Here is a 6,831-nt window from a genome sequence, read left to right as displayed (position 1 = left end):
GTGGATATATAATCTGTATATCATGTATACTGTTTGACTACATGCTATGTTTCTTTTCTTTAATTCATCTTCTTATGAATCAAGTTAACTGATAAATTCCATGACTGTTAAATATCCAATACATAGTGGTTTGATTAATTTAGACTTAGATTCTTTTCCAATCGTTCAATGCACAAAATTGCCATAACTGTTAATGCCAAAGCAAAGCCTCTTTTTAAAAGAAAGATATTTAAATAAGATTTTTACGAAACATTTCACTACTCCCTTGTTTAAATGTAGAATTGAAATAATGGCTGTTAAAAATGGACATCATATTAATGAGTAGTCAGTGAAAAAGATTGTTTTTCAGAACGCTATGGCTAATCAAGTTTATGTGGCGTTCCCACCAGTCCACTGTCTTCTCACAGTTTTGGATGTAATATAGTTTGCAATTTTATTACATGCTGAACGAGTATTTCTCGAACAACCTGTCGAGCCTCCCAATTTTTTGGGCTGTACCTTTTCTCTCAGAGAAAATGACATATGAAGCAAGTGACTGCTGCATTCAATTGATTAATACAAGGTGGTTGAAATGTAACCTACTTTTTCACATGTAATATTTTTCTCATTTTTTTGTGTGTTCCATGATGAACGCGAACTACATCTATGTTCTTGCTTTAATTTCTTTTGCAGATTGACTATTTTATTTCAAATTTGAAAGACTATAAAATTGACTGGACGTCTGACCGTACAGGAGCATCTTGCGCAAGCTATGCTCAAGTTGAAGCAAAGACGATCAAGAGAATTAACGTGTAAAACTCATCGGTACAGGATCTGGAGCTGATACCCAAAGAAACTGGGCACGTTCCTGTAGTGTCAGATGTCCAGCCATTTTTAGAGGCTTTCAATTTTCAAACAAAATGATCAGTCTAGGAAAAAAAACAGAACATAAATGTAATTCTCATACATCAATGAACATACAGTACAAAACTAAATTGAGAAAAATATGACAAGATATGAAAAAACTAGATGTATTTTACAAACATTCATACACCACTTGAAAAATCAGTAAAAACAGAAAAATGGACTCAGAACGTCAACTTTGAACCCAAGCATTACAAAATAACAATGTGTCACGTAAACTAGACTTGAATTATATATAAACTTAGCTGAGGAGTACAGGAATAATGACAAGACTTTTATGAGGAGGTAACTATTTGGGCTCAGTCTTTCTAAAAAAAGAATTAAATAAAAATCTGGGGTTAGAAAAAAAAAAAAGAAACCATTTGTTTCAACAGCATCTGTCTTGGGAATCCCCCTGGAAGAGAACAGGGTGGTGGGGGTCGCATTTATGCTTCCTAACACCCCTCCAATGACCCTCCAAAGCTCCCCCACCTATTCTCTTCCTTCACCCTAAATCCAATTAGGATGAAGATATGTGTTTTTGTGTGTGTGTGTGTGTGCGTGTGTTTGTGTGTGTGAGAGAGAGAGAGTGAGAGAGAGAGAGCGAGCGTGTGGATGTGTGTGTGTAGGTGTGTGTGTGTGTGTGTGCGTGCGTGTGCGGACTAAGGTGGGTGGGTAGGTTGGGGGGGCTTCCTCTACACTGTCAAGGAGCAGACCACCAACATTTCCTCTCATCACATGTTCCTCAGAGTATTCAAACTCTGTCTGAGGAAAGAGAGGTCACATCCTGTCTGTTTTCCTCTTTTTCTTTCTTTTACTTTTGCTTTGTTGTACCATGGGTTTCAGTGCTAACTAACATGCCTCTTGCAACAGTAATCCTGAGGTCATTGCACTGTGCAAAATATTTCAAGGAAAGCACCTTTTGTCAGCAAGCGTGTAGGGAGAAAAGATGCTGCATAGCTTTGTATCCTCGTTTTCAAAATAATTAATCCTATTAAGTCATCAAGTAATGATAAATGCTCAACTTTTGGATTTCTAGAACAGAAAGCCAATGTACGTAATAAATTGTTGGCTTGCATTATTTTCTGAGTGTTGTGGGGTGGCCTCTAAAATTTTGGGGATGGTGAGGCAATCAATAAATGAGTATTCAGTCGATTAAAAAATTCAAGTATTTCTCTTTTCATTTCAGGGCTTGGAAACAATTAACTTAAGCGCAAGTTTGTAAAAGACAACAACTACATTAATTAACAGGAGTAACATTAATGACTATATTCATAAATAAACAGATAGCTAAAAATAATGAGAATATGGAAGCTAGGAGCTATGACACAATTTTGCTCATTCTTTGAATTCTTAATGTCTTTCAACTGTGAGCGTTTTAATCCGATGAGGGAAAGAAAAAACTGTGAGAAGAGTGTGAAGCGCCCTTTAGGATGCTTTCTCATTTGGTGGACAATATGCCGCAGTATTAGAGGTGTAGTCGTGTAAATGACCCACTAAGTGTAATTTAAACATCTGTACAGCAAATCTATTTTAATCTATCTTTCGTAAATTCTGCGCAGAAAAAAAAGTTACTCCCCTTTGTTAAATCATTCATTACTTGCGGCTAATAGAATTTCTGAAAGGCTGAGTTCATTTAGACGAACCACGGTTGACTACTTTCAGACCAGTGCAGTCAATAAATCACTTGAACCCAGTGTTGGGAGTAAAAGTAATAGTAATATTTTATTTGGTACAATTGAGAGTAACACAATGCATTACAATGCATTTTTAGCTTGACAGTGATGCTTTTCCCCAAGGTTAGCCAAAAACACCACAAGATCAGAGGATAAAAATCAGAGGAGTAAAATGTTTACTTGCTCTTGTTAGTACATATATACTTCAGCAGAGATGAATGCAGCAGCATCAGAGAACAGGTTGAATATGGACAATATGTACACAGTTCATCAGAGATAAAGACAAGAAGAATATAATAGGTACACTGTGTGCGTGCCACCTAAATGTCTGTCCAATTCGCATAAAAGCTCCGGTAATTTGACAAGATTTAGAGCGGTGCCATAGTCACGTAAAGTTAGCGAAAAGAAAACACATGGAGGATTGAAAACAAAGCAGGAAAAATGATCGTTCTCTTGCTCAGAGATGCCACTTCGACCTCAATAGGTTACGAAACTCCCGGCGGAGTATGTCGTACGTAAAAAAATATGCTGCAGTGTTCTACAATGGATTCACCAGCATTTCGAGACCTTGTCAGCAAGTTCCCCATCACAACTCGCAATAATGACAAGGTAAGCTAATGCTAATTTTCACTGTACAATTGCTATTAATAGTAGTCTATAAATAGGTCTGGTCAATGGGTATCAAGATGAAGCATGCAAAAACTCATATTAAACAGTATGTTAAACACAATAATGATGATGAAGGAGGTAGCTGCTAAAGTCAGCCCCACCAAAACCATCTATTTTTGAATCATCTGTCCCTAACCTAGCCGACTGAACTTGAAAAATTTACATTGAAATTGTGGAATGCACCAACTGTTTTTGCCTGAAGCAGAAATAATGCATCTTGAGGCTGTGAAGGTAAGTAAATTGATTAAAATACAAAAAAAGATTCAGTATCTTGTCATGTCTTTAAAGCTTTACAATACAATACCGATCAAATGATCTGTACTGTGCTTAGGCTTGACCCAACCTTCAGCTGGATGTGTAATGAGCACAATACGCAACAACTAGAATGGCAAATTCATATTCCTAGTTATGCTGGTGAGAATAATGTAAAAGTAATATTAGCAATAAAGCAATAGTAGTTTACTGCATTACAATTCAAATACAGTAATGTAACTACTTATTTTGAAATGACAGTAATAAGTAATAAATAATCCATTTCAGTTTTGAAGTAACTTGCCCAATATTGCTTAAACCAAATCTACCTATCTGACAGGGTATGGCCAGAAATGTTTCTATGGGGTCACCACAGTGTTACAACACCTCAGTGAAGGGTGGCCAGGCGTGGTATGCACAGTCAGGGTTTCCTGGCGTAAAACAATTGTATCTTAACATGTGAATTTAAATGGAAATATGCCAGAAATATACAGTAAATAGCTGGCCCTCATCCATTGATCTGGGAATAATGCAGGCATCTAAAAAAGACAGAAAAATCTGATTAAAAATCAAATCAGACCTCATATAGTTTTACTCCTGCTGTAAAAAAATGAATAAGTAAATAAACAAATAATTAATAAATCCATAAATTAAATTGTCCTCAAAATGTTTGCCAAAATCCATCATACAAAATACATAAAAGAACAGATGAGAAAAAAGTACCACTAATTGACATCTGTCTTTCTGGAAAATTTTACAAAGCCATTCCTAAAGCAGCGAACCACACTGAGAACCGTTACCGCAATTGGAGACAAGAGGAAATAGTGATACGGCTTTTCATACAGAAGTGTGATTTTTAATCCTCTTCGTACGGCATGCAGGTTTATTTAATTTTACATATCAAGGAAGCTTGGGTTTAATTGCTCAGCAATTATACTCATTCACAAAAACATCAGTCATTGTAAAAGATAAACTGTTCATTGTTGGATTGTTTAAAAATGTTGATCCCCAACTTCAAACACAGTAATTTGGCAGTCCTTTGTTTGATATGCCTTTCCAGGTGTGCTCTGTGACCCGCAGGATCTTTTGTTGATACTCATTATCGCACCCGAGATATGATGTTTTCAAACATGCCAAAGACCATTTCTTCAGTTACTTGACTGCATCTTGGAGAAAAATAAAAACGTCGCCTCATTGCGGCCAATTGAATTCAGGAATAGGCTGTAACCTCATAAGTCATGCACAGGTCTGTAAATGATTGATGAAAATAAAATTAAACTGCAAACTAGGGCTATAAATATTATTATTGTTCTTGTTAAAATGTACTAATTTAATGTGTCCCAGTAATTTTCGGTCGAACGATATAATAACAAAAAAATAGCTTTATTCTTTATTTTGACTCATTGACATACCAAACACTGGAAGGGAAACAAAATTAAGTTATTGTAATTAAAATATTACTAATGTTAATAAAAAAAGCATTAAATATTAAATGTAAAATTTCATATTATAATATTTTTAATAAATAAAATTAATTAAATTATGAATTGTGTAATTTTTAAATTACACATCAAGTAATTACTATTAAATTATTTTCTAAATTAAATTCTTATTATTAAATTATGAAAGTAATTTCACCTCTATAATTCTTTTTGATATATGTCAGCTAATGTAGATTGACAGGAAGCCCACATTATTTAAAATTAATATTTAATGCACTGATAGATATTTTTTATGTCTGAGTTTGAAATGTCTATCGGGGTTTGAATGCACCACCATTTATAGTTAGCGGCTAGCGCAAAGGCCATATCATACAATGACGGCATAATTGATTAGCAGGGTCTTCTGTGTTATCTATGGCAAAGAGTTCAAGGGGAGACAAAAATGTGAAATACATTATAAAGTTTGCAGCCTTAATCTAAACTGTTTGTTTAAGTGTTAGACTGTTAAAGTATGATTATAAAATACAGTTTTCATACCAGGGGAGATCAAATTCCTTTGAACTCATCATAAAAGAGTGGAGACATTAGGTATTTATAAAATGAGGGCACAGCTTGTGTAGGCAGAAGTCCTTCAGTTGCATTAATTTTCTATTTTTGCATGCAAACTGAAAGAGCTCTGGTGGGACTGTCATCAGCCTCAACCTGGCAGTGCTTCCCTCTTCGGTTTTCTAGGGCTTTTTTCCACCACCATTTAATCTATGCATGTCTGTATGCATGGCTGCAGTTGTGCTGGTTAGGTTGGGGGCATGGTTCGAATATCATCTTCAAACACATACTTAAGAGCTATCGAGAGAACGTTACAGTGCTTAAAAAACAACAAAAAAAGTGGCCAATACCACATGCGGCATGGAAGAACAATTTAACACAAAGTCAATTAAAAAAAAGTCCATCAGTACACAAGTTGTAAGATATATGTCAAATTGGAACATAAATGGAGCAGAAAATAATCTGGGGATACCATATTGTGTACAGTAGTTTAATTTGTAAAAAAGTAAGAATTTTGATCTGATCTCATGCTGTGTATATATTTTCTGTCATTAAATAACAGCACAACAAAGGTTAAGCATGTTTGCCTTACTGATTAGAGGTACTTCTTCAAATATCATCTGTGCACGACTTTAATGCCCAGCGCAAGACAAGCTGACGCGCTGTCCAACTCTGTGTGGAGGCAGGCTCGACAAAGTTTGGGTATTTTCACAGGGGCACACAGTTTGGCATAATTAAAAACCAGTATTTTTACAACGGTGTTGGCTGAAAATGACATCTTAGTTGTTCAGGACTAAGGTAACAACAACCAATCATAGCTTTTTTTGAGGCGGCAATCAGTACATGAATGCCATTTTAGATTTTAAAAACAAGAAAGCACTTAACACTGTAGTAAAGGCGTACAAAAACACTAGGAGATTAAAATATTGCATATATTGTCAAAACATGACAACTTTCAATTTGCCATGCTGCCGTCCCTTCTGAGTGCTTGCAGGTGTCAAATTTTTCGAAATCGTAAATAGTGTATTGTCAATTTTGGACATGTTGAAAACCTGATGCTTTATCATGCATTTCTCCCAGTTTTTTAATTAATCCTTTCAACAGCGACTCAAGAATGGGGCACAACAGAAATGTTTGCGTTGACACCCCAAAACCACCGGGTGGTGCTAGTGGCCAACCAACCTGTGACATTTGCAAGCCTTTCAATCACTTTGATGGTTGGCTTAGCCTGGACTCCATATGCATAGATAGGACTGATGCCATTGAACATTTTGTTGGGTCATAATATGGCTAGGCTAGTGAAAAATCACCTGACACCCAGGGGTTAATATGATCAATCAAATCGATTTTAACCAAGGTAATCC

The sequence above is a fragment of the Hippichthys cyanospilos genome, chromosome 8 (genome assembly GCF_059441005.1).
Source record: "Hippichthys cyanospilos isolate Australia breed blue-spotted pipefish chromosome 8, RoL_Hcya_1.0, whole genome shotgun sequence".
Lineage (NCBI taxonomy): Eukaryota > Metazoa > Chordata > Actinopteri > Syngnathiformes > Syngnathidae > Hippichthys > Hippichthys cyanospilos.
This window is presented reverse-complemented; position numbering follows the sequence as displayed.